Source organism: Siphateles boraxobius, unplaced genomic scaffold (assembly GCF_051911475.1).
Source record: "Siphateles boraxobius isolate OS27281-9 unplaced genomic scaffold, OSU_SipBor_1 7, whole genome shotgun sequence".
Lineage (NCBI taxonomy): Eukaryota > Metazoa > Chordata > Actinopteri > Cypriniformes > Leuciscidae > Siphateles > Siphateles boraxobius.
Window position 1 is genome coordinate 35,521,953 of NW_027509197.1, and position 26,073 is coordinate 35,548,025.

General features: G+C 40.6%; 1 long non-coding RNA gene across 1 annotated transcript; it reads right to left on the bottom strand.

The window, feature by feature from the left end:
* Window positions 1-7,324: 7,324 nt before the first annotated feature.
* Window positions 7,325-7,834, bottom strand: LOC143723479 (uncharacterized). The gene is made up of 2 exons (XR_013197127.1): window positions 7,615-7,834; window positions 7,325-7,403 (listed from the first exon to the last, which is right to left on the bottom strand). It is a non-coding gene; the product is annotated as an uncharacterized LOC143723479 (long non-coding RNA).
* Between the last annotated feature and the right edge of the window lie 18,239 nt (window positions 7,835-26,073).

Genomic DNA, 26,073 nt, shown 5'->3' on the forward strand with positions numbered 1-26,073 from the left:
GACACAGATGATTGGCCACAGCCTCCTCGAGGGGTGGAGTCCCCTCATAGCCTCTTTCTTTCGCGCCGTCCACGGAGGAGAGCGACAAAGAAAAAGAAGGCTTCAGACGAGCAGAGTGCGGGGCTTTCCACGACTTCGTGAGTTCGTCGTGAACTTCCGGGAAGAAGGGGGAGGGTCTTTGTCGAGGGGCCTGTCGGCGCCCCTGCAGGAACCACTCGTCCAGTCGGCTGCGGGCGGGTTCTTCCGGGGAAGACCAATCGAGCCCGAGGTCTTCCACGGCCTTGGAGAGAATGCGGACGATCTCTGAGTCCATGCTGGAGCCCGCGCTCGTGCCCGCTAATGTCGAAGGCGCGGGGTCGAAGGACGAGCCCGGCCAGTCGTCGGATGCAGCATCACAGGAAAAACTGTCATCCTTATCTTCGTCATCCCCTGACGCGCCAAACGAGACGAGCCCCATCGCTCCGCTGGAGGGGTGCTGGTCCGCCTGTGTGAACTGGACTGGCGGCGGGGAGTCTTCGGGTGGCGGTGAAGCACGCGGGGATTGGCCCGGCGTGACATCACTGCAAACCGCCTGCTCCGGCAGCCTCTGTGAGCGGCGTTTTTTCTTTCGCGGCTCGACCAGAGGAGATGGCAGCACGGAAGAGGTGGGCTCTTTCGCGGTGAAAACGGCGAAGCGAGCACGCAGCTCGGTGAGGCCCAGGGCGTCACACTCGGGACATCCGCCTCGAGTAAGGGCAGCCTCTGCGTGGTCCGGTCCCAGGCAGCGGGCGCAAATGATGTGACGATCCCCGTCTTGAAGAGGGCCTTGACACGAAGCGCAGGAAGGCATTTGACGCCTTGAAAAATTGCTCTTTTAGAAAAAGTGTCGCGGGGGCGAACACTGAAAGCTTTGAAAAGGATATAGTGATGATGCGCGCCGGCTTAGCAGAAGGGCGATCGAAGGCGGCTGAAGGCGCTGGCGTCCATGAAGCAGTCCTGCTGTAGGCTTGTCGACGGCGACGGCGGCGAAAAGACTCCAACAAATCCGGAGGATCAGCGAAGAGAAGGTTCTTTGCTGAAGGAGATTAAATCTAAAGAACTCAGACGACGGGGCGCCCAATATATAGCCCTTGGCCACGCCCATCTTGGCGGGCTCTGACGCGCGTGGACGCGAAGCACGCTCATTGGAAGCGGGTTCAGAGTCGCCCCGTCATTGGTTCGTGCAAGTTGCCGCAGCACAGCCAATGACCGAGCTGCCTCGCTCATTGCTGTATGCTGTGCAGCTGCAATGCGTTTTACATAAAGAAAAGAGAAAAGGAGTTTTCCCATAGCGTAAGCATTACACAATAGGAGAGACCTCTCGAAAGGGAACCTTTTTTTTTTATTTTTTTTTATTTCATGTAATATTCTAATTTTCTGAAATTTTGAATTTGGGGTTTTCAAAAACTTTGAGCCATAATCATCAAAATTATAAGTTTTGCACGATATTCACATTTTTCGAGTTTCACCTGTATATAGAATATTTTAGGGGAGGGTTTTCAGCCTCAAACAATAAATAGTGTAATGCTGCTGTACATCCATTTTTTTTAATGGATGTCAGTGGAGGAGAGGCTTCACTACGCTAAATAAAAAGCTTTTGTGGGAAAACGGCTTACCATTTAACTCTTTCCCTGCCAGCATTTTTTTTAAAGTTGCCAGTCACCAGCTTTTCATGGCCCCCACAATATTTTGTTGAAAGTATTATATATATATATATATATATATATATATATATATATATATATATATATATACCCTCTGTTTTTAAACAACAACAAAAGTTTTATTCTAGCTTCATGAGTTCTTTTTTATCAACACTTAAATGTAGGTAAGTTTCATAAAAAAACATTTTGAGAAAAAATATGAGAAAAAAATTGTGATAGCGCTATTTTACATATGCATCTGCTTGTTTCTGCTTCTTCACATGTATTGTGATCTGGAGATCAGGGGCCTCATTTATAACCATTGTGTACGCACAAAACAGGCCCTGAAAGAGGCGTACGCCACTTCCGACGCACAAGTTGTGATTTATAAAAACAAACTTGACGGGAAAATTTGCGCATCTGCTCGAAAACTCTGACCCATGCGTATGAACATTTTGGAGATGGTGCAGTTTGGCGACACCATGGTGAGCTGGAGTTAAATGTCTTTTAGGTCACTTTTGGACAGAAAATCTAAAGAAAATTATATACAGAAAGATAATACAAATATAATTTCACTCACCAAGCCTATCACATGAAGCAAACATCCATCCCTTCTTAAAAGTCCGACGCATATATGCCTATCTAAAACCGTATCTTCATTATAAGTCTTAATCATAAATACAGTGCATGTTCACAATAACACTTTAAATAAATAAAATAATGATTTAAACTATGTTTTACTTCTGATGTAAACATTTAGATTAAATATGACATTCTGATTAATGGAGTTAAACACTTAAATTACATGAAATCATTACTGAGAAGTTACAACATTTTTTTATCTTCAATAAATAGAAATATTTGTTGTGGATGCAATGCTTTTGAACACTTTTCCTCTGGCATGCTGTGTTTCAATGTTTTATCTACATAGATAATTTCTTATCATGATAATAGCAGATTGTCTGAGAAAATAGTTTTGTGCAAATAATGCACAGCAAGGTCTATCTGTTTCCATTAAAAATATAAATCAATTAAAAATACTCTTTGGCCAGTGGGAAAGATTGAGAAAAACTTTCTCTGAAATGTATTTTACACTATTTGATTTATTTATTCAAAAACAAGGCAAGGATAGGCTACTAAATGATTTTTATTAATGTAACTAATGTGACAGCAAATCTGTATTTCATATTTTCCTAATGTCTTGTACCGTTAAACATGTTATCACGTGGATGAATAATCATATGCAAATGATACGCAGATGAGGATATGCATAGTAAAACTAGGCATTGTAAGCTCCATATATGGTTGTTTCGGGGAGGAGACGCATGTGCGCACAATCTTCGCTAACTGGGATTTATAAAGTGAATTCTACGGAGGTTCTGGCGCACGCACGGTTTTATAAGTCTGAATATTTTTTTGCGTAGGCCTACGCCATTTTTGGCTTTCTGGCGCACATACACTTTTGGTAAGGATCCTACGCACAATTTTATAAATGAGGCCCCAGAACTCTTTCAGAAGTTGTCATAGCGCCCCCTAACGTATACAGTAGGTGGAAAACCAGAATGCCTATTACCGCCGCGGCAACTGCTGCGGCAAATCCACCTCGGCAAAAATAAACCAGTCGCATTTCAAAGTCGTTCGCGAAATGACCACCAGATGGCGCAAAGGGACATTTAGCGAAAGCAAAACGTAATTATGTAAAAGTAGCCAACATTTTAAATAGAATATAGCAAAATTTAGAGCAGAACATTGTATGAATCAAAAGTCAAAATAGGCCTATCTCGCAGTCAGTGAACATAAATTGGGTGCAATCAATGACGCTAAACTATTGAGGAATGAGAAGATTGAAGAGCGCTTCTCTCGTGTGCGCACACACTGACTGCTGAAGAACCGAACTTCTGGGCATTTCTCAGTGAGAAAAGTTGTGGTCGAGTGGTAGAACTTAGTTTTCAATCATTTTGATGACACTGTTTCAAATCCCGAATAAACATGGTATTTATAAAATGACCATGCATTTCCATTTTACACTAAGCAACAAATCTCATCCAACAGATTGACTGAATTTACGTCTTCAAAAGCAGTTCTGTTAAAAAAATTGAAAATAAAACTTCATGGGGTTCCATGCACAAAGATTTTTTAAAAACGTACCCTAAGCTAAGCAAGGTGTGATTTGCCGGTGGGGGATTTCCCCTTTCCACAGTAATCAATGATATAATTAGACTAAATAGACCATATCAAAAAAAAAAAAAATATATATATATATATATTTTTTTTTTTTTGATATGGTCTATTTCATTGGTCTATATCATTTTTTTTTTTAAATATGCAACAAGCACGTTTAAACAACAAACAATAAAATCTGAACCAGCGCTTCTGCTCCTGTATTAAGAGATAACATGCAGCGCGTTTCAGTTACGATCCTGGTTCCAGTGGCCTTAATACGTTGATTCAAGGCTTTTAAAATGTCACAAAGTGTTTTGATGTGGTTTTGAACGAAATATTGAAGTTTATAATTAAATATTTTGACACACCACGCCGAGTGCGTATCCTAAAATCGTGATTTATTCTGGCATTGAATTAGAGATCAACAAACGCGGCGGCACGTTCACTTGAATTTATTTTTCTCATAACATCTAAAATAAAATCATCTTTTAAAACTGTAAAAGGTATTTTTTTCATGTAAAGTAGGCCTACACTCACAATAGGTTAACGACAAAACGTTTTCTCGCTCATTTGAGCGAACACACACTGGAGAAACCAACGTTTGGGCATTTCTCAGTGAGTTAAGACATGTCCGAGTGGTAGAACTTACGGTTCGAGCATTGAGATGACACGTGTTCAAAGCCCGATCAAACATGGACTATTGTAGTTAAATTTTATATTTAGGCTATTAATGCAGAGAGATTTGTCTAGTTCTAAAACTCTGTTAGACCATTTAGTTTTTTGCTTATATTTATAAAATAAAATTACCATGCATTTCCATTTTACACTAAGGAACAAATAGTATTCAACAGAACGACTTATCTGTATAATAATACCAATCGTAAGTTCTGTAAAAAAATTGTATATATATATATATATATATATATATATAGCCTGTGATTCCCTATAGCTTATAGAGTTTTTAAGGTTTTAAGTAGAGTGCGATTTGGCAGGGGGTACTGGGATTTCCTTCTGGTCTAAACATCCCTGCTTCTGCTGCATTATTTTAATCCCCACACCCTTCCCTTCACAGTAGTCAATGCTATAGGCTACTTCACCAATAGACCATAAATATATAAAATAAAGATAGCCCATGCAACAAGCACGTTTAAACGACAAAGAATAAAACCAAAACTAGCGTTTCAGTTGTTAATTAGTTCCAGTGGCCGTAATGCATGCACTTCTTTTCAAAATGTCACAAAGCGTTTTGAGATTATTTTGAATGAAATATTGACGTTTATAATTAAGTGTTTTGGCACACCACGCCGAGTGGCCATATGCATGTTTCTAAAATCGGGTTTTATTCTGGCATGTTGAGTTAAGTGTTCGGCGGCGCGTTCATTTGGATATATCTTTCTCATAACAACAGCTAAATGAACTTAATAGGCTACTCCGTGATTTTTTGGTCAATACAGATAAGAGTAGAGTAGAGTAGCCTACATCGTTCAAAACTGTAAACTTTTATTCATATTAGGCTAACGACAAAAGTGTATCTGTCGTCTCTGTCTCCGGGAACTGCGCGTCACAAATATGAACCGGAAGCCAGTTGCCTCAGCTCAGTCAGGATAAAAAATCGGCCATGTCTAAAGCCTTTAAATGTCTAAATATTTAGGCTAATCAATGTTATCTGATTATGTAATCCATATGAAAACGAGAGGTACCAGTTTAGCCATCATGTAAGCGCTTCCCAATGAGAAAATGACAAGGGTGAAAATCTGGCTCTAACTAAATGTTAATCGCCCTGAATTAAAATGTAAAAACAGATCAAATAATGTATTTGTCAAAATGTTGAGATATTGTTTCATTTAAGTTCGTAATTATTCTATAAATGTTATTTAGTTTAGCAGCAGTACCTCGAAGCACCGTGGTTCGAGATTTATTTGAATAATAATAATAATAATAATAGAATAATAATAAAAAAACTTAATTCACAAATTGCATGCACCAAGAGTGAAGGATCCAACGATCCCTGTAGAATTTAATATTGAGTTGAAAATTTTGTTCATGATAACAAATGAGAATTCATGAGAACATGCATTTGAAGATTATATTTAGTTTTGCTTGGAAAAAGCTGGCCCAAACCAGTTTTATTTCTTAAATTGTTGAAATAATTAAATAGTTAGTAATAAACTTTTATGACAGAAATATCACAACATGTAGCTTAAATCATTTAATTCCTTCATTATCAACACTTTAATAGCCTAATGCTAATGTCTAGAATAGTGATTTAAGTGTGAATTACTTTGTTTTAAGTCAATCTTAAACTCAGATACCCTGTGGGGGGTTTGGAGGGACAGTTCAGTGTGTACAGGACAATAGGTGTTAATGTTCCTCTTTCATATGGAGAGTAGCCTATCGGATAGCCAGCCTGATAAGCAAAGGCAAAATTATTGTCCAAATGTAGGCCCTATATCTTATTAAATTATAAATATTTTAGTTTATTTATTGTAGCATCTTTAAAGTTTTTTCAAACAACATTTAAATTGAAGTGTTCAATCCAGTTGTTTCAACTGGTTTTGTAGAGTTTTAGAATGTTTTAGCAGTGTGTATGATTGTCAACAATCTGGCATCATCTAAACATGAACTGTTGACGAAACGCGTTCATGCCAAGAAACGAATGGGAGTGATCAGCAGTGTTACGGCCCTTGGCCTGTTTCTGGTCGTTCTCCTGCTCCTCCTCTCTTTCAGGCCTAATTGCTAACACCTGGGAAGATGTTGTTTAAATAGGAGCTTCTCTGCTGCATTGGTCTCTCTCTTTTCCTTGTCTGGTGGCTGAAGGCTTCGACGCTGCTCTGCTGGCTGGTCCAGGCCCATACTTCGTTCGACACGTCAGGACTTCACAGAGATGCACATTTAAGTTTATGTCTTTTATTTTTACATCCAACATCTGCACCCACACACACAACACATCCCAGAGCTTACCCTACATGGCTGATACTGACATTCATATCCCATGGTTGGTTACGTTGTTTATATTTGTGTTAAAATAAACAATACATTTATGTTTTGCACTGTTTGCTCGTGGCATGGTCTCCTATTGATTGTTATGTCCTTGAGTCAGTTGTAACAGCAGATACAGAGCTCTTTAATTCGCGATCAACCTCGTTTTGTTGTAAGGTGAATTCAACAAGGCATACTGTGTCTTTGAAGCAACAAAGGCTAAATAATTGGTCATTGTATTTTGTTCGCGATTTGTATGGATGACACGCAGGGACATCTACAGTATTATCAGCTGTATGATGTGTTTTTACCCTGAAATGTTTAATTCCGAGAGAGACCCGGCGCGCGCAACGAGGGAGACTAAATAAACTTGCTAAAAAGAGATCCAGTGCGAGAGAGAGGCAAACAAAACGCATGTTTTTTTATTTATGTTGCTTTGGACTATTTTCTTTTTGTACTGTTTTAATTGTTTAATTTAGCTGTTACTCCCCTCGAGTTTTAATAAAGGCTCAAGTCATTCCTGGGTTTTCACGGGCATTTATTCGATGACGGGCATGTCTTTACATGTTCACTTGTTGCATTTCCAAATTGCCGTCAGAACTGGTATATAAATAAAACACAGAAAAACATAAATTAACCTTTAAATTCTTGACATACTTGCAGACAATATTAAACAGAATCACATAGAAACTAAGAAATAAAGCATACATTTGTGACATGTAAAATAATATATATGAACTTGCTTGTTACAAACACCGTCACACCGTCGTGTAACACAAATAAATGACAAAGAAAGGAAAAATATATATACCTCATTGGCCGCATGAACCCGAGAGGGTAAACTTAGAAGGGTATTCGTCTTCACACTTCACCAACAACTTATATAACTTTTACAATCTTCCGTAGCTTTTAGAAAGCAGGCTCGCAAGCCGCAGCACATATCTCTCTTCTAGATCTTAGCGAGTGCACCCATACAGCGTCCCTATAACAACAAATTATAATTTCCGCACGGAACAAAAAAATAAGTTCCACCTTTTTCCTCACAGTTTTTTCACAAAAGAAATAAACATGCAATTACTATTTATTGGCCATGAAACATAATTTCAATCATATGATTTTTAACCTCATGTATATTTATATTTTAATTGTGAACCATATTTAACAGAGATTTATGAATTGCCTTTGATTGCAGCTACACTCCCACCAAATCACTTGTGATTTCAACCAATGAACTATGTGTGAGCGATTACTGTAAGTTAAAGATATGTTAGTCAGCTTCAAGTAATGTGACTGTCTTGTGGATAGGTCTCTCCAGATAGACTGGTTTGCTGAGTCTCTTTCCTTGATCATCTAATGCGGAGTCGCTGATCAGTAACTGGACCTTCCGCACACATCCATCTTCAGATGGATACACATTAGCGACTTTAGCCAGCTTCCATTCATTTCTGGGTGCAGTATCGTTTTGTACAATTACTATATCATTAACCTTCGCATTTCTCCTCGTCTTGTGCCACTTCTGTCGTTGTTGTAAACTCAATAGGTACTCCTTTTTCCATCTGTGCCAAAATTCATTGGCAAGGTATTGGACTCTACGCCATCTCTTGCGGAGGTAGAGGGCTTCCTTTACAAAGTTTCCAGGTGGAGGCAAGATTATTGAGGACTTCATTGTCAGAAGTAAGTTGGGCGTAAGAGGCTGAGGACCTGTTGGGTCACTGAGTAAGAGTGTTGTCATAGGTCGGCTGTTTATGATTGCCATCACTTCATAAAGATAGGTCCGTAAGGATGAACTGTCGAGTGTTCGGGATGACTGATCCAGGATGGATGTTAACACACTTCTGATTGTCCGGATCTGCCTTTCCCAAACTCCGCCCATATGGCTAGCAGAGGGAGGGTTCATTACAAACTCGCATCCTAGTTTTTTAAGGCATTCTTGATCCATTTCCTTTACTGCTTCCAGGAATTCACGCCTCGCTCCAACAAAATTGGTGCCCTGATCTGATTGTAGTTGACGAACGTTTCCACGTAGGGCAATGAAGGCACGAAGTGAGTTAATGAATGCATCGGTTGATAGATCGTCTAGTAACTCTATGTGCACTGCACGAGAGCACATGCATGTGAACAATAGTCCATAACGTTTCAGCTCTTTTCGACCTTCTTTGATGTAAAACGGACCGAAACAATCCATCCCACAATACGTGAAGGGAGGAGTTGTCTCCATTCTCTCACGCGGCAGGTCTGCCATTCTCTGTTCTTCAGTGTGACGTCTAAACGTTCTGCACTTGACGCAGTGGTAGATGACTGATGACACAGCTTGACTACATCCGAGGATCCAGATGCCATTTGATCTCAACTCGTTTATGGTCATGCCACGCCCCTGATGTTGCACTTGTCTGTGATAATGATCGATCAGTAACCTTGTTATGTGGTTGTTTTTTGGAAAGATGACTGGATGTTTGATGTGTGGATGCATGACAGCATGCTCTAATCGACCTCCTACTCTAAGGATGCTCCTGTGGTCTAAGAAGGGATTGAGTCGGTACAGCCTATTGTTTTTGTCTTTGGTCATCTCCCCTTGTGACTCAAGATCATTGATCTCTTTGGAGAAGACTTCCCTTTGTACAATGAGCATTATGGTAAGCTCCGCATCCTGTCTTTCCTGAAGACTTGTGGCTTCATTGGTTCTCTGTATTGTACCCTTAAACTCCTTGAGAAATCTTTGGAGTCTGGCGATTGCTTTCACTAGTCTTGTCCAGCTTGAAAACTTAAGAAAGCGATTAGTGAGTGAATCTGTTGTTGTTGAGGTCTGGTGCACAATGACCCTACGCACTTCTGGATCTTTGGCATCAAGTTCTCTCATCTTAACCTCACCGCTTGGAAGCTCTTCCTGCCAGAGAAACTCTGGACCACTAAACCAATTGGAAGCAATGAGCTCCTTTGCCTTAAGTCCTCGTGACGCATGGTCAGCGGGATTGTCTTCTGACGTCACGTATTTCCACTGAGTTGGGTTTGTACTTTCCTTGATGCGCTGTATGCGGTTAGCTACGAAGATATGAAACCGTTTCGCGTCATTATTAATGTATCCTAAGACGACATTTGAATCTGTCCAGAAGAATTCCTGGGCATCTTCAAGCTCCAATTCTCCTCTGAGCATGTCACTTGTGCGTATTGCTACAACTGCTGCGGACAGCTCGAGTCTTGGCACCGTAGTTAACTTTGTGGGGGATACTCTGGCTTTGGCCATAACTAGGACGCAGTGTATCTGTCCTGTTGTACTGGTTGCTCTTAGATAAGTACAGACTCCATACCCCGTGACACTTGCGTCTGAAAAATGGTGAATTTCATACTTGTGAACGGTCTTGAAATCTACTGGTAAGTAGCATCGCTCAATCTTGACATTGGCTAAGCTCTGTAGATCCAATAGCCAGGACTCCCACCGTGACCTTAGCTCATTTGACATTGGCTCATCCCAGTCGATCTTCTCACGACACATCTGTTGAAGTATTTGTTTCCCAAGTAGGACGAAAGGCGCCACAAAACCAAGTGGATCGAAGATAGAGGCTACTGTGGACAAAACTCCTCTTCTAGAGAGAGGGCGCTCATTCACGACTACTCGAAACTGGAAATGATCTGAAGCGACACACCATTTTACGCCTAGAGCTCTCTCAATCTGTTGTTCGCCAAGAGCTAAGTCTTGTTTCATTACTGTCTCTGCACAGTCTTCCTTTGGGAGGGATGCTAATACTTGTTGGCTGTTTGATATGAACTTATGAAGTCGCAACTTGCCTGTATTGCAGAGTTGTCTTGCTTCGTTTACCAACTGAATAGCCTCTTCTTCTGAGCGGACACTTATTAGGCCATCATCCACATAGAAGTTTCTCTCAATGAAACGAATTGTAGCTTCACTGAAATGACCTTGCCCTTGAGCTGCGATGTACTTGAGGCCATAGTTTGCGCAGCCGGGTGATGAAGCGGCTCCAAACAGATGGACCCACATACGGTAGACGGAAGGGTTGGAGTAGAAGTCTCCATTGTCCCACCACAGAAAGCGGAAGTAGTCTTGATCTTCTGGCTTGACATGGAATTGGTGAAACATGCGTTCTATGTCGCACATCACCGCTACTTGACCCTTACGAAACCGACATAGAACACCAACCAGGGTGTTGGTCAACTCTGGCCCGGTGAGCAGAAAGTCATTTAAAGACACACCTTCGTACCTTGCAGAGCAGTCGAACACGACTCTTATTTTTCCAGGTTTCTGGGGGTGGTAGACCCCATGGTGAGGGATGTACCAGGAGGGGCTTTTGTCCAGTTCGTCAGGTGGAACCTTTTCCGCATCTCTACGTGTTATTGTTTCATTCATGAATGTTGTGTAGTCTTTGTGGTATTGCCTGTCTTTCTCAAATCTTTTCTTTAGACATTTGAGTCTGTCTTCGGCACAGATTTTATTATCTGGCAGATTTGGTCTGTCCTTCTTAAAGGGTAAGGGCAACTCACAGTGACCATTCGCTTTCATTTTTACTTCTTCCTCCATTATGGAAATGAAACGCAGATCCTCTTGAGAGAAATGAGAGTCCTCCATGCGGCGTTCATTGAAATCGGACTCCAGTACTTTTATCACATCTAGTGGTGTGACTAGCTCTTTGACTTGTGTACGACAGACGTACCTGACTTCATTTGGTAAGGGGGTTGGTGACTGAACAGAAGGTGTCACTTCTTTAACTATGACTCTGTGGCTGCTTCCTATAGCGTCACCATAGTCCACACAGGGATCAGTACTGCCGACTATAGTCCAGCCAAGGTCAGTTCTTTGAGCGAATGGTTCATTGTCCTTTCCTGACACCACTTCTCTGGGTAACAGAGCTTGCGAACAGTTGTACCCTATAAGCAGGCCGACATCACACTCTATCATGGGAGCGATCTCTTCAGCAAGGATCTCTAAGTGAGGCCATGCTCTTGCTGTCTTGGGTGTGGGAATATGACTTAGATTAGCAGGGATAAATTCTCTTGTGTATGTCGTTGGGAGAGGAATTCTCTTGGATGCGTAGAAGCCTCTAACTTGTAGCCCAAATAACTTTTGACTTCGAATGACTGTGTCCCTGGATGACAGTGTGGACAGTTTCAACTGCACTTGTTTCTTTTCTGCGACTAGAGCATCTGCCTTTTCTTGAAGAACGAATGTGGTGTCGCTCTGACTGTCCAGAAGGGCATAGACAAGAACCTCGTGTTCTGGATCGCTTGTTGTGGACAACCAAACTGGAACGATTGTGGATGTGAAATCACTGTTAGTGTTTTGTAGAACACGGTTGGATATTGCCTTGTTTGATGTTTCTGCACTCGGTTGTTTGGTTTCCCTTGTGTCCCTTTGTTCCTTGTCAGGATCCTTTGTCCTTTTGACTTCCCTGTCACGTTCCTGATGTAAACATGTTGGATGTTTCCCTTTGCATGTATTACAAACCCTTCTCCTTTCACATTTCTTTGAACGGTGACCCGGGCTTAGACATCCAAAGCACAAGCCCTTTGTTTGTACAAACTTGACTCGATCAGTAATTGACTTGTCCATGAACTTTCGGCAGACATGAATTCCATGGTTTGGTCTTTCAAAAAAGATACACATCTTAGTGTCTGATTTCTCTTCAGAACTGCTTGCTAACACTTTTGCGCCAACACTACGGATCTTTGAGGCCTTTGGTTTTTCAAAGTCACTTGCCTTTAGTGCATGAAGCGATGTTATTGGATTGCACGCTATCTTCGCCTCTCTTGTAACGAAGTCGACAAAGTTGCTGAATGCTGGAAATGACCCACTTTGTTCTTGTATGTCAATGACTTTTCTATTCCAGCTCGCCGTTAACCTGTTAACCTTCAAGGCCACTTTTGAAAAATCCCCAGAAATGGCATACCCAAACTTAAACAGATACAGTTCATGAACCCTTTGCACTAAAAGCACAAGTATGATCTCATTTGAAAGCTGACACCTAGTAGTTTATTGTAAATGTAGAAATAATTATTGTCATAATGAAAAAAAAAATGTTTAAATAGCTTCAAAGTTTTGTAAAGTTATTAGAAATGTATTTTTATGAAACATCTTCATAAAAATAAAATTGAAGTTGGCCCTGGAGCAATCTAGAAATGCACTGCAGCTAAAGCCATATGTGTGACCATTTTATATTTAAAATCTGAAAATGATAAGTCTAAAACTCTGTATTTAGTTAAATGTTTTTCAAGATCATGTCAAATTACTTTATTTTGATTAGACTCTAAAATGCAAACTGATGTTTAGTCATCTTCTGAGTCATCTAATCAGTCTATTGTCTCTATTATTTTGTGGTGTAAACGAGCCCCATTCAGTGTGAGTCTCCCTTGCACACATTTACACCTCTCCAGACTGGTTATGGCTCTAAATATGCATTTCTTTTGTCTGCATTATAGCTACTAACGACTGGCTATTCACAGGCTATTCATAGGGTTTCAAACCCTAATTTCTTTTATCAAAGTTCTCACTAAATATTTGAAACTGGTATCAAATGCACTGAAACATTTCAGTAAGCATTCCTATTTAGAAAAAAATCATAAAACAATAACTGCTGGTGGCAGGTGCACCTGGGCTAGCTAGCATGTTAGCTTAGCACACCATCAATACACGACCATTTATGAGATTGAAACCATGTTTGTGCTCCAAACTTACTTTATAACGCAAGTCGAGTGTTTTAAATAATCTTCTGTGATCTAATTTGGCTTCAGATAAAAAAAAATCCGACAGAAAATGTATTATTTATAGTGTTCTACACGATGATGAAATCTATATCGATTAGCATTACATTATAAATATAATCTATTATTATGAAATACCTGGCATGGCTTGAAGAACACAGGTAACTCAAATATCATTACAATCATGTTTATTGTCTTCAAAACATCTTTATCTGCATGTTACAGCGATCTCTGTCAGCTACTTTATGTATCAGTGACGTCCTGGAATGTCACATGACTATGGGTCTTCTTCGTGATCCATATATGGACTGTTATTGTGCATATAGCGCCCTCAGGCTATTGGTATGAATTGAAAACACAGCACATCTCAGTAAGAAGCGATCATAATGATTACATCGACGCATTTGGGTATAAATTCAACAAATATTATTCCTGTCTATAGAAATATGATGTGAATCTATGAGAATATATCAATATTTCTCCAAGTCTGCACATTTTTGAGCTAAAGCCCTGAGGGACGTTGTTTTGTGAATCACTGTCATGACGACAGCACGGAGTGTTTTTTATGAATGGACCAGCTGACGCTCATAATTCATATTAAAGGTATCGACTCATTTTTCCATTTCATAACTCCTGACACAAATTAAGACATAACTGTCACTATAAGTTTCTCAGAATACAATAGTGGTCAAATACTGAATCTTGAGTATTATATCTTTTTACTGATGTATAGTTTGTCAAGGTATAACATTAAATCTGATAGTAAATTTGAACTAAATAAAAAAAAAACCGCTTCAGTGCGCCGACGCTCTGGAAACGGTTAACAGGTTAACCAATCAGGAAGCTTACTGAGCATTTTCTGGTTTTCGCTGCAGTCATTGAGAACTTCAAGATTCTTAATCTGGAACATTGCTGCTTCACAGCCTCTGAGAAAGTCTGAGAACTCTCGTAGTTCAGCACTGTCCTTTGGTCCAATCCTTGGCCATGATGTGAGCTTATCCCTGAAGGCTTTGGCGATTACAAATGAGCTTCCATACCTTTCCTCCAGAATGTTCCATGCTGCAAGATACGCTGTGTCCGTTCCCAACAGGAAATAGCTCTCAATTGCTTTTCTTGCTGGCCCACCAACATACTTGCGAAGGTAGTAGAGCTTTTCATTTACAGGGATGTTCTTCCTGTCTATCAGGGTTTGAAAGGACATTTTCCAATCCTTGTACTTGAGCGAGTCTCCAATGAAGACTGAAGGTTCTGGTACTGGTAAACGACTTATGTTGATTGACTCTGCTAATGCTCTGGCTAATGCAGTAGTGCTATCTTCTTGTGTAGCATTGGTTGCATGTTGCGGGTTAATAGTGGGTTGTGCAAAGTGAACTTCAGGCAAACTAACCAGGTAAGGTGCCGGTTCTTTCGGCTTTGACTTACTGTGTAGAAGGTCTGATATTTCTTCATCTGAAGTTGATTCTTGTTCGTAGACCTGTAGACGTGCTTTGGCGGCTCTCATTTTCTTGACAGTTTCTAAGCGTTCTAACTTCCTCTAATGTCTTTCGTTTTTCAGCATTTTCTGCTTCTTGTTGTGCAAGTCTTTTTCTGTTTTCAGCTTCAAGATTTTCAAGCTCCCTTTGCTCACGCTCCATTTCTTGCATCACTTTCAAGGTAGCTTCAGTTGCAGCCAGTTCTGCTGCTGCTTCTTGTTTCTTTGCAGATGAATTACTCGAATGGCTTGAACGCGTGATTGCACTACCTGTACGTTTGGATCTGTGAGATGCTGAAGATTGGAACACCGAGCCAGCCTCACTCCAGTGAGTTGACCTTTTAGCTGGGTATTTACCACTTTCGCCTTCTTTAAGAATCTCTGCTGCTTGTTCTATTATCCTTACAGAAACAGCATGACATGTGTCTACTCGACGACGAGTGTCACTGTCAGGAGTGTCGTGACTGCGCAACTCGTGATAGGTTTGCTTTACTTCTCCTGAAGCATTTTGGACCCTTACAATGTGATCCTGTAAGCTTGCAGTGCTAGGTGCATCGAGTGCTCTCTTAGCTTGTTTGGCAATAGCTTTCCATTTGTCATAATTAGTCTTAAAGCGAAACTGAAGCTTATTCACTCTTTCTTCGTGTAGAGCCTGGCCCTTTTCAGTAAGCTTTCTGTTTCTTTGGCTTTTTCTCAAAGCATCTTCTTCAACTACTTGACTTGTATTTGCCACTTGCTGTGGGCTTGAGTCTACAGTTTCTTCATCAGGGCTTGCTTGATCCTGCAACTTTACAGCTTCACTTCCTTGGACTTCAGGCTCAGCCATTTCCCTACTTGAGCTAATGTATGTGTATTGACTTAAATTCAGATTACTTGTGAGTTTGTATAATTACCTAGATTATTTTAAAGCACTACGGGATGTAATACTATTTAACTTTAAATATGAACTCTGTTAGAATTAACCTTAAAAATGTGTGTAAACACCTTAAAGCAAATTATTTTCACCTTGTATGAAATAGAGAATTACCTTCAATGTCAAAAAACAACAACAATATGCCTTGCTCTTTGCCTTGCCTTAGTGCACCTTTAACTTACACAATGAAGTGATTAGACTTGCAATTAAATCACCTTACAAAGAAATAAACATACAATTAAACTTAAACTTAATTGCAGACACATACACTTCAACCCCTTTTAGCACTTTAGAGTCCCTTTAAAAGTTAGCAGGATTAAACTACTTCTTAACATTTAAACTTGCTTAAATGTGTTACTTCTTTGTAGCTTCACCCCACGACACTTCTGGTCCCGGTTGCCACTTGTCGGGTTTCCGTGCACGCACGCAGTCCGTGATGTCTTTGATGCTTGTGAGCGTAGTTAACGATGTAACGAGCTGCTCGTTAAAGGCTCCGTTGCAACAGGCACCGCTCTCTTCTCCTCCAGCACGAAGCAGGCTGAGTTCTGACTGTTACTCCCCTCGAGTTTTAATAAAGGCTCAAGTCATTCCTGGGTTTTCACGGGCATTTATTCGATGACGGGCATGTCTTTACATGTTCACTTGTTGCATTTCCAAATTGCCGTCAGAACTGGTATATAAATAAAACACAGAAAAACATAAATTAACCTTTAAATTCTTGACATACTTGCAGACAATATTAAACAGAATCACATAGAAACTAAGAAATAAAGCATACATTTGTGACATGTAAAATAATATATATGAACTTGCTTGTTACAAACACCGTCACACCGTCGTGTAACACAAATAAATGACAAAGAAAGGAAAAATATATATACCTCATTGGCCGCATGAACCCGAGAGGGTAAACTTAGAAGGGTATTCGTCTTCACACTTCACCAACAACTTATATAACTTTTACAATCTTCCGTAGCTTTTAGAAAGCAGGCTCGCAAGCCGCAGCACATATCTCTCTTCTAGATCTTAGTGAGTGCACCCATACAGCGTCCCTATAACAACAAATTATAATTTCCGCACGGAACAAAAAAATAAGTTCCACCTTTTTCCTCACAGTTTTTTCACAAAAGAAATAAACATGCAATTACTATTTATTGGCCATGAAACATAATTTCAATCATATGATTTTTAACCTCATGTATATTTATATTTTAATTGTGAACCATATTTAACAGAGATTTATGAATTGCCTTTGATTGCAGCTACATTAGCTGCAATTTCTTTGGCAATACAAATTTAAAATGTCGCAAGAATAAGATTCTGTGTTTCTTATTTTGCATTGCAAAGGAAATAAACTCTAAACTCGATGCAGCTGTTTAAAAAAAAAAAAAACTGTCCCGACACTTTATTTAAACCTTGAAAATCTTCGATGGGGTTTCAAACATAAGTAATTTTAGTGTTTTTTTACACAATAATTTAGCAGACCAAAGACAAGCTTCTTAATTTTCATTTTCTGATGCGATCGGCAGACAATCTTCCTTTATCAGTTTTGTTGTCTGTGCAGAGGCTCTACAGAAATGTAGCAAATTTGTGTTGTAATTTGCCATTGCTAATTAAACAAAACGCTTGACTTTAAATAAATAAACAGTCAATAAACTCGCTAATAAACAGTTAAGCATCAAGAACGGTAAAACACTAACGCTGTCGGCCAACAGCATGTATGCTACAATGAAATTCGATCTTGGGTCGCTGGAATCTCCGAGTAGCTCAAGTCGTTGGGTTGACCACAGAGCTACCGTCTGAACACTGTTAACTCAATGTCTTATGCTCTTGCAAAGCCTCATTGATGTAGCTTAATATGTTTCTATTGCAAAGTTTTAAGTTTTCATTATGTATTCAATTTAATTTCAGTAATTTCAGTATTGTGACTGTGAATTATTTTAACTACGTTTCACTTGAATTCATCTGCTACCAGCTTTCAATCGCTCTGAATGATCCGCGGCGCGGCGGCAGATTACGCAAAAGAGAAAATAAAACGGACACCATTCAAAGTCTGTGATTGTAGCGCCTCTTAGTGGTAAAAGGCAGCAAATACACCCCAAATTGTACCGCCGCGGCAGAACGGCGGCGGAAAAAGTATTATTCTGGTTGTCCACCTACTGTAACAGTGAAAACACGGAACACTGGAAATTTCCAACAATGGCAGGAAGCGTTGTCTCATAAATGACTGAAATCTCCAGGGCTGGACTGGGACAGAAAATCGGCCCTGGCATTTTGGCCCAGACTGGCCCACTACATATTATCATAAACACCACCCATCTTTGCTCGCCCTTGAATATGTTGAACTCCTATTCATTAAAACCACTAACGGCATGTAATGAGTGAGTAGGAACGAGTGAGAGTTAACAGATGAAATAAGTACAAAATTGTAATTTATTAATACAATTGAACTATACTCTGCAGTGATGCATCAAAAAACAAGCTATAAGCTGCACTGGCATAGCAATACCGGTGTTTCCCACTGGGTGGGTAGACCTCTGTCCCTCTAGGTGGGTTTGGGGGCATGCCCCCCCTAAGAAAATTGTGTGCATTTTAATGTTAAATTCATCAATCTGGTGCACTTTGACAGTTAAAAATTAAAAGCGCCAACCCATTTTTAGTGTGCAAATTAAACACAGAAAAAAGAAAAAAAACTCTTTTAGTATAAAACTATATTTACTATATTACACTACTACATAATAATAGTTATAATTAATCTCAAGACAGTAGCCTAATAGCCATATATTGTAAAACAAATGCACTGAAAAATAAAGATAACTTTCATAATTAGTTTTGTACTAATTTATAAACTTGAAAGAGATAAGCACATGATCTTTTATTTTGACGGAAACTGCATCAAGCTTTTATTTTGGCAGAAAACATGGATACAAACGCGTCTCATTAAACTTCTAGTAAATTGCTGTAATCGTCAACAATGCAGATGTGGAAATAATGCGGAACTAGGTAATGGGTTCCTATACTCATAGCCAAAGTGTTTTAAAAAGTAGTTCTGCTTACCACAGACTCTACACTTTCTCATCTCTCTCCTGATCCTCCTCACTATCCTCCTCATCAGCCACTGGAGTGTAGACCTCGTTGATTTCAACGGAGAGAGTTGAAGCCGAACATGGGCACTCACTTCCTGATAGCCAAGCGTTCTGCGCAGGCTCAAACTGAGCTTGATGACGTAGATGTCACGTGAGCAACCTGACTGACAGTTGTAAATCTTCTAGTAGCTGTGCCATGACAAATCTGAATCACCCATAGACAGTCACCCAACGTTAATCGTGCACAGAGACGGTGAAGCGCGACCTGCAGCAACTTTTGGTAAGTATTCTGATTAATTATTTTGTCATTTTGCTTAATATTTATTTATTTAAAATTTAACGTCAGTACGCCTGCGAGACTGTGCGAGCTTCTCCTCCTGTCTATACGGTAATGTCTCTATTGTGCGACATGAAGTCGCGTGGTTATGACGCAATTTTTAGCCTATTTTTACAAGAATGGCTTCTACGGGGCCATAACGTAAGATACAAAGTAATGGAGCCTTTTATACATTGTCGTGTTTCTTTAGAAATAAATAATGGACAAATGAAGTCTTTGGACGCCTCAGATGTAAAGTTATTCGCTGTCAAAGTGACGCCAAAATGAATGGGAGTCAATGGGATGCTAACAGCAGGTGATAGCCAGCTACAATGGCGGCCCCCGGAGGCAGCTTCAACTTCAACTGATGGATTACCCCCTTGAGACAGATACACTTGACACTGCACGCTCACTCAAAGCACAAAGGGGGAGGTGTTTCAAGATGTGATTGGGCCAGCCCAGTGTCAATCAAGAAAACAACCAATGGGGCGCTGATCTACGTGTTTCATGGGCCGGTCTGTCATTGGAAAAAAATATGATTTTTTTTTTTGACCAATGCATTACATGGGCACTAACCCAGCGCCGTCAATTTAACAAAACAAAACGAATGGGCTGCCGATGTACGAGTTTTATGGGCCGTAAAAAATAAATAAATAAATAAATTTAAAAAAAATATGAGATGTATCGGCCCAAAAAGCACGTCGGCCCACCGGGCATTTGCCCGGTATGCCAGATTACCAGTCCAGCCCTGGAAATCTCCATCAATGGCAGGGAAAGAATTGGCAGCCTATCGGCTAATATTCAACATGTTTGCTCTTAACATTCATTTTGGATTGATTTATTTTTTGATTTGACAGCGAAAAATGAAAAATGCTGTTTAATAACAGAAGTCACGGACAATTGCGCAACAGCTTCAGTTTATTTCTCATTCATTTCGATGGTATCCGCAAACAATAATTGACTGTTGCACAACTCTAAATTAAATTCTATGACGTCAAGGTTGTAATCTGATTGGTTATCAAGGCACACGTGATCCAAGTTGGCCATTACGAATGGTAGAGCCATGGACCCTCGTATCTCCCAATAATAAGACTATCTCTGTCCGAAATCTGTTTCATGAGGTACCTATGTGTGCAAATGCTTTTTGCAAAGTTATTACCTTAGGCAGCTGCCTTAGCTTTCGGATGCAGCCAATGACTGAGACAGCACTGGAGCAGGGAGAACTCCAGGTGCAGAAAGGGAACATAATCAGGCTAGCATTTTAAATGACCAGTTGTCACCGTCTGTGTTTTCTCAGCTGCCTAATTTTGCCAAAAGCACCTGTGCTGAGAAGTAAATACCAAGCAAATGAACTTAGTGAGTTGCTTAAGGCATCATATGTGCTGCTGTGCCTGTTCCAAATAATAGACAGCATGATTTAATTTCATCATTAATATGTTTTGGCCAAATGTATCCTTTGTGCAGAAGTCAAATCAATAATACACTGTGACGATTAGTGGAAAAAAAAAAAAGAAAAAAAATCCAAGATGGTGGAAGAAGATTTTATTAATTACAGTGAAGCTAATACAAAATAGTTACAGTAATTATTATAATGATAAATATAAAATATTATTTTACTAAAAATTTTAATTGGCCTGAAATAGGGAACACAAAGTGGAGTCAATACGGAATGATTACAGATTGCTTTTCTGTTTAATTCCTCTTGCATGTAATGCACATGTAAACATATGTTTTTTTTTTCTTTTACCAGACTGCAGTGTTTAAGGTACGTATAAACAGAACATTTAGAATCTGCAATCAGACTGAATTTAATCAGCAAAAATCTGTGCGTGTAAACAATCAATGAGTTCACTGCCGCCTGTTGCATGCAAGTGACCCTCAAGAAAAAAATCTTGAGATTATACAAGGTGACATGGTACGACCCTGTAATTTGAGAGTGAAGGAACTAACGTAATTAAATCCTCGGGTCAAGAAACTTTTCTGTGATTGTAGAAGAATCGTCCTTAGGCATAATAAACACATAATGGGAAAGAGAGAAAAAAAGCACGGAGGCACAAACGCATAGGATAGTCACACACGCACGGCAATGAGGCAATGAGCCTCGTTGTGCTCATCTGTTTTAGAGGTGATCAGTTACTTAACACAGCAGACACAAGAGCCTGGATCTCTTATTTAATCAATACACGGAAAACTTTTACAGAAAAATTCTGCTGTAAGAACTGCATATGGTGAAAAACTGTAGGCCTATATGCTTTAATATCACATTATGTAATTTTACTGTAAAATACTTTTGAATTTATGGTTTTTGCAAAGCTTTGAATTTATGGTTTTTGCAAAAGCTATGAATTACTTTGTAATGTACTGTACAATGGAAAATGGTAAAAGGACATTCCCAAAAGTATCTCTGTGACACATATAATCAAATTGTTCTGAACTCTGATTCATCATGTCTATTTTACCACCTGTAGTATTATGGTGGTTTCCAGTACACTTTATAACCAAGTAGGTATTACATTATATCACTTAAGGGGGACCTATTATTGCAGAATTCACTTTTACATTGTTTTTTAACATAATTTTGTTTCACAATTTGTGTACACAACCACCATATTGTAGTAAAAATCCATCCAATACTTTTATTTTCCCCGTTAATCAAATACAGTGTCTCAAAATGAGCCATTCAGGAATGCTATAGATTGTGAAATCACAATGTTACAGTGCCCACGACTGGTGACGGAATCGGCTCTATTAGCTTAGCTCCTCCCCTGAGTGAGCTGTACACTGTCCGCCATGTTTATCTCTTCGCTAGAGCATTTAACAGCAGCATTCAAGTAATGAATTCTTATTAAAGCTACTAAGGTTACTCAGTCATGAGCAGTGAGAGATTTTTCTTTTGTTGTTTGACTCACATTATCAGCATAGGACAGCAAGTAGTGTACATTCAACTGCTGCCACTTTAATACACATATCTAATATACACATGTGATTTCTTCTCCGGCTGTTTACGTTCACAGACATAACCGACTGTGTTTATGTGAACTTTGTGTGTATTAGTTCAAGTGCAATGAGATGCGAAAGACGTGTCGACTGATTGGGATCACGCTTATGGAGCTTGTCATCTTCGAGTACTGTTAAAACGAGCCAATGCACATTGGCGTGCGAGATCTGCATCTCACACTCCGCCACGGGTATAAATACGGAAGTGGATGCACGCAACTGTTGTTTTTCGCTGAAGAGGCCTATAGTGGCGACGGGACTACGTCTCCGTTCCCTCCTTCAGGGAACGAGGGTTACATACGTAACCGAGACGTTCCCTTTCGGTCGCTCATGTTCGACGTAGTCAACGTGTCGACTGATTGGGATCCAGATTAAAACGCCACTAGTGCTGCCACCTTCCAGCGGCTAGACAAAAGCCTTCTGATCCCCCCACGGAGATGGGATAGGGCTTAGGCCAGGGAAGTCACTGCTGTTCCATGAGACCACTGGGAAAGCGTTCCCTTTCTTTGGAAAGGAATACGCTGCGGAAGCCACATCCTGCCCGTAGGAAAGTAGCATGCGGAAGATACACATATGCACTGGGCGTTACCAGGCAGTACCCCAAGAGGGTATAGAGGAGGCGACCTGACGATCAAGTCGTGCTTCCCCATGGATTGTATCCACTGCATCATGATGTGTGTCAATTCATAGAGGCAACATACAATTTGAGGGTGGAGGGAGACCATATATAGATATAGAGAATATACATATATATATATATATATATATATATATATATATATTAGGGCTGGGTAAAAAATATAGATTTCTCGATTTTAATCGATACTCATTGTTACACAAATGCACCCGTGTTGCTCTTTCAGGAAATGGGACCCGTCACCAGTGCCAGAGCACACAGGGGAATGACCGGGACTGTGTTGTGGAACATCTATATTATGTAAAACAGAATGCAAAGCAGAGTTTTTTGTTTAGATTTTCTGTCTGTTCTCTATCCTCAATATTTTGTGCTTCTGTTGGATAGCAAGCAAAAGTGTATTTTATGGACAGGCCTAATAATATTTTAATAACCCCTGTAAAAGTGAGCAGAAACTTGAAATGGATTAACCTGACATTTACAAGACTAGGAAGTGGGTGCTCGCATAGGCTCCGTGGCACTCCCTGCTATAAATTACCATTTAGTCTGGGATTTTTTGGAATAACATTTACGACAATCATCTCCAAGGTTCTGTGAAGATTCTTGCAGAATGTTCTTTTTTATATAGTGTCTCCACTGTGACATTTCATTCCAAAGGGATTTATATATAAATAGTGTGGCAGGAAGATGAAAAATGTTCTTTTCATTGATTTCAAGGATGGAATGTGGAATGTGACCAAAATCCACTTGTTTAATTGTTCTATCAGTACAAGGAAGTTGTGGTCAGGTAACTGCAATGAATACTGGCTTTGTAACTTAGAGTTAAACAGTTCAAACCCATTTTCAAGGAAACGCACGCCCACACAATAGACAAAGCGGGACTGTGTTGCACTTTCACAACATTTCCTGCAAAAAAATACCGTAAGGTTGCAGACAGCACACAACCGGGTCAGAAGTCAGGTCAAAGGTCAGACCAGGACATGAACAGGTGCAGGATTGACCCAACTTTAATCATAAAGTCTTGGCTGTTTCTTTGTTTCATAAACCTGAAAAACAAAAAAGGAATAAGTGGGGTGTACACTTTATTAATGTTTTTGATTTGCACCATCAATGTCCTGTCAATTTCTTAGTTAATGCTACTTTTACTATTATATTCTTTCCTATACTATATTCAAGCTTCTTACGTGTAAATATAAACATGAGTTCCACTTTATTTCGATAGTCCACTATAGACATTCTACTAACTATAATTAACTTTGCAACTACATGTCAACTAACTCTCATTAGACTCTCATTAGAGTATTAGTAGACTGTTAGGTTATGGTTAGGGTTCTGGTTAGTAGAATAAGTTGACTTGTATTTGCCAAGTTACTTATAGGTCAGTAGAATATCTGTTGGGGGACCATCAAAATAAAGTGTTAGCAAATAGCAAAATAAAGTGTTACCAGACAGACTACTGATACTCCAATGAGAGTTTGTTGACATGTAGTTGCTAAGTTACTTATAGTTAGTAGAATGCCTAAAGTGGACTATCGAAATAAAGTGTTACCTAAATGTGTTTTCCTAGCTTGGAAATGTCGTGGAAATGTATTTTTGTATTTTCATCTTCGCTCGAGATATTGAAGCCAAAAAATATTCTTAATTTTGCATTTATTGTCAACGCAGTGCAGCAGCCAGCAGACCTAGAGCAGGCCATCTTGCTTGCTCATTGGCTGCCGTGTGGCAACTGCTGCAGCCTACCACTGAGCCTTGCGCGTGACGTCACGCCCAATGAGCGTCACCGATTTCATCATCTTCAGCGAAGCTCTCCGCATCGCTGGACTCTGAGAGAAGCCACCGCCATTGAAACGTGGTGGTGATGGCGCAGTGGATAAGACACATGCCTTTGGTGTGAGAGACCCGGGTTCGAATTCACTGTGAGACACCAATGTGTCCCTGAGCAAGACACTTAACCCCTAGTTGCTCCAGAGGCGTGCGACCTCTGACATATATAGCAATTGTAAGTCGCTTTGGATAAAAGCGTCAGCTAAATGAATAAAAATGTAAAATGTAAAAAATGTAAATGTAAAAATGTAAATGTAAAAATGTAAATGTAAAAAATGAAACCAGCGACCAGCACGCAGAGGAAAGAGCCTGAGGAAGCTGGCCGTCTTCGCCGCCTTCAGCCTTCCGTGCCTGCTACGCCATCCGGCGACAAATATCCTTTTAATGCTATTGCTTTCTGTGAGTGTTCGCCGCTGCGACACTCACTTTCTAAAAGGGCATGAGGCGTAAAAATGCCTCGCATTTCCTGTGGCTCGTGCAGAGCCCCGCCCAGCGCCGGAGATCGCCATGTGATCTGCGCTCTCTGCCTGGGCCCGGAACATGGGAAGCGCTTCCGCAGTTGACCCTGTGGGCTCGACTCGAGGCCTTCGCTGTGGATACTGTCACCCCGCCCTCTGGACCGCGCCGGAAGAAGTGCCGTTCACATAAGCGAGCGGAGCCTGAGGTCACACTGAAGAGCTCGCCGGATTACGTTACATCCCACCAGCTTCTCTCTCTCCTTCTCCGCCCCTCCCGGACGCGCAGCTGCTGACTTCGGCCCTCACTGCCGTTAATGCAACCCGCTCGCCTGCACACAACCGCCGTTGCTACGGCGACCCAGACAAATCTCTCAAAAGATGGTTGAGTCCCGCGGCGGCCGGACCACCATTGAAACATCTCGCCCTGTCAGTCCCCTTAGAATGGCTACTGCAGCGATGTATTCGGCAGCCAACGAGCTGGTAATGCAACCCGCTCGCCTGCAAAATCTCAAGAGTATATCGTCTGGCTATCCTGCTCATGCCGTGGTGCTCTAAGTGTAGCAAATGTGCCCACAACTCTGTGCTCACGCCTACTTTCTGCCCGCTCTGTCACGCGGCCAAAACAGCCTCATATCGGTCAGGTTACGAATGTAAGTCACGTGCCCACTCACGAGTGCTCACACTTACTGACAAACACTTCGCCCCAGGCTCTACTCGCAGTAAATATCGTCACAAAATGTTCCCCATTTCCAGTAATCGGGTCATCTCAAGTGATACAGACAGTCACAGCTGTCAGCGAGCCGCCGTTCCCGAGATCAGAGGGCGCGCGCACGCCCCGCACACACCTCCGGTTCAGTTTCCCG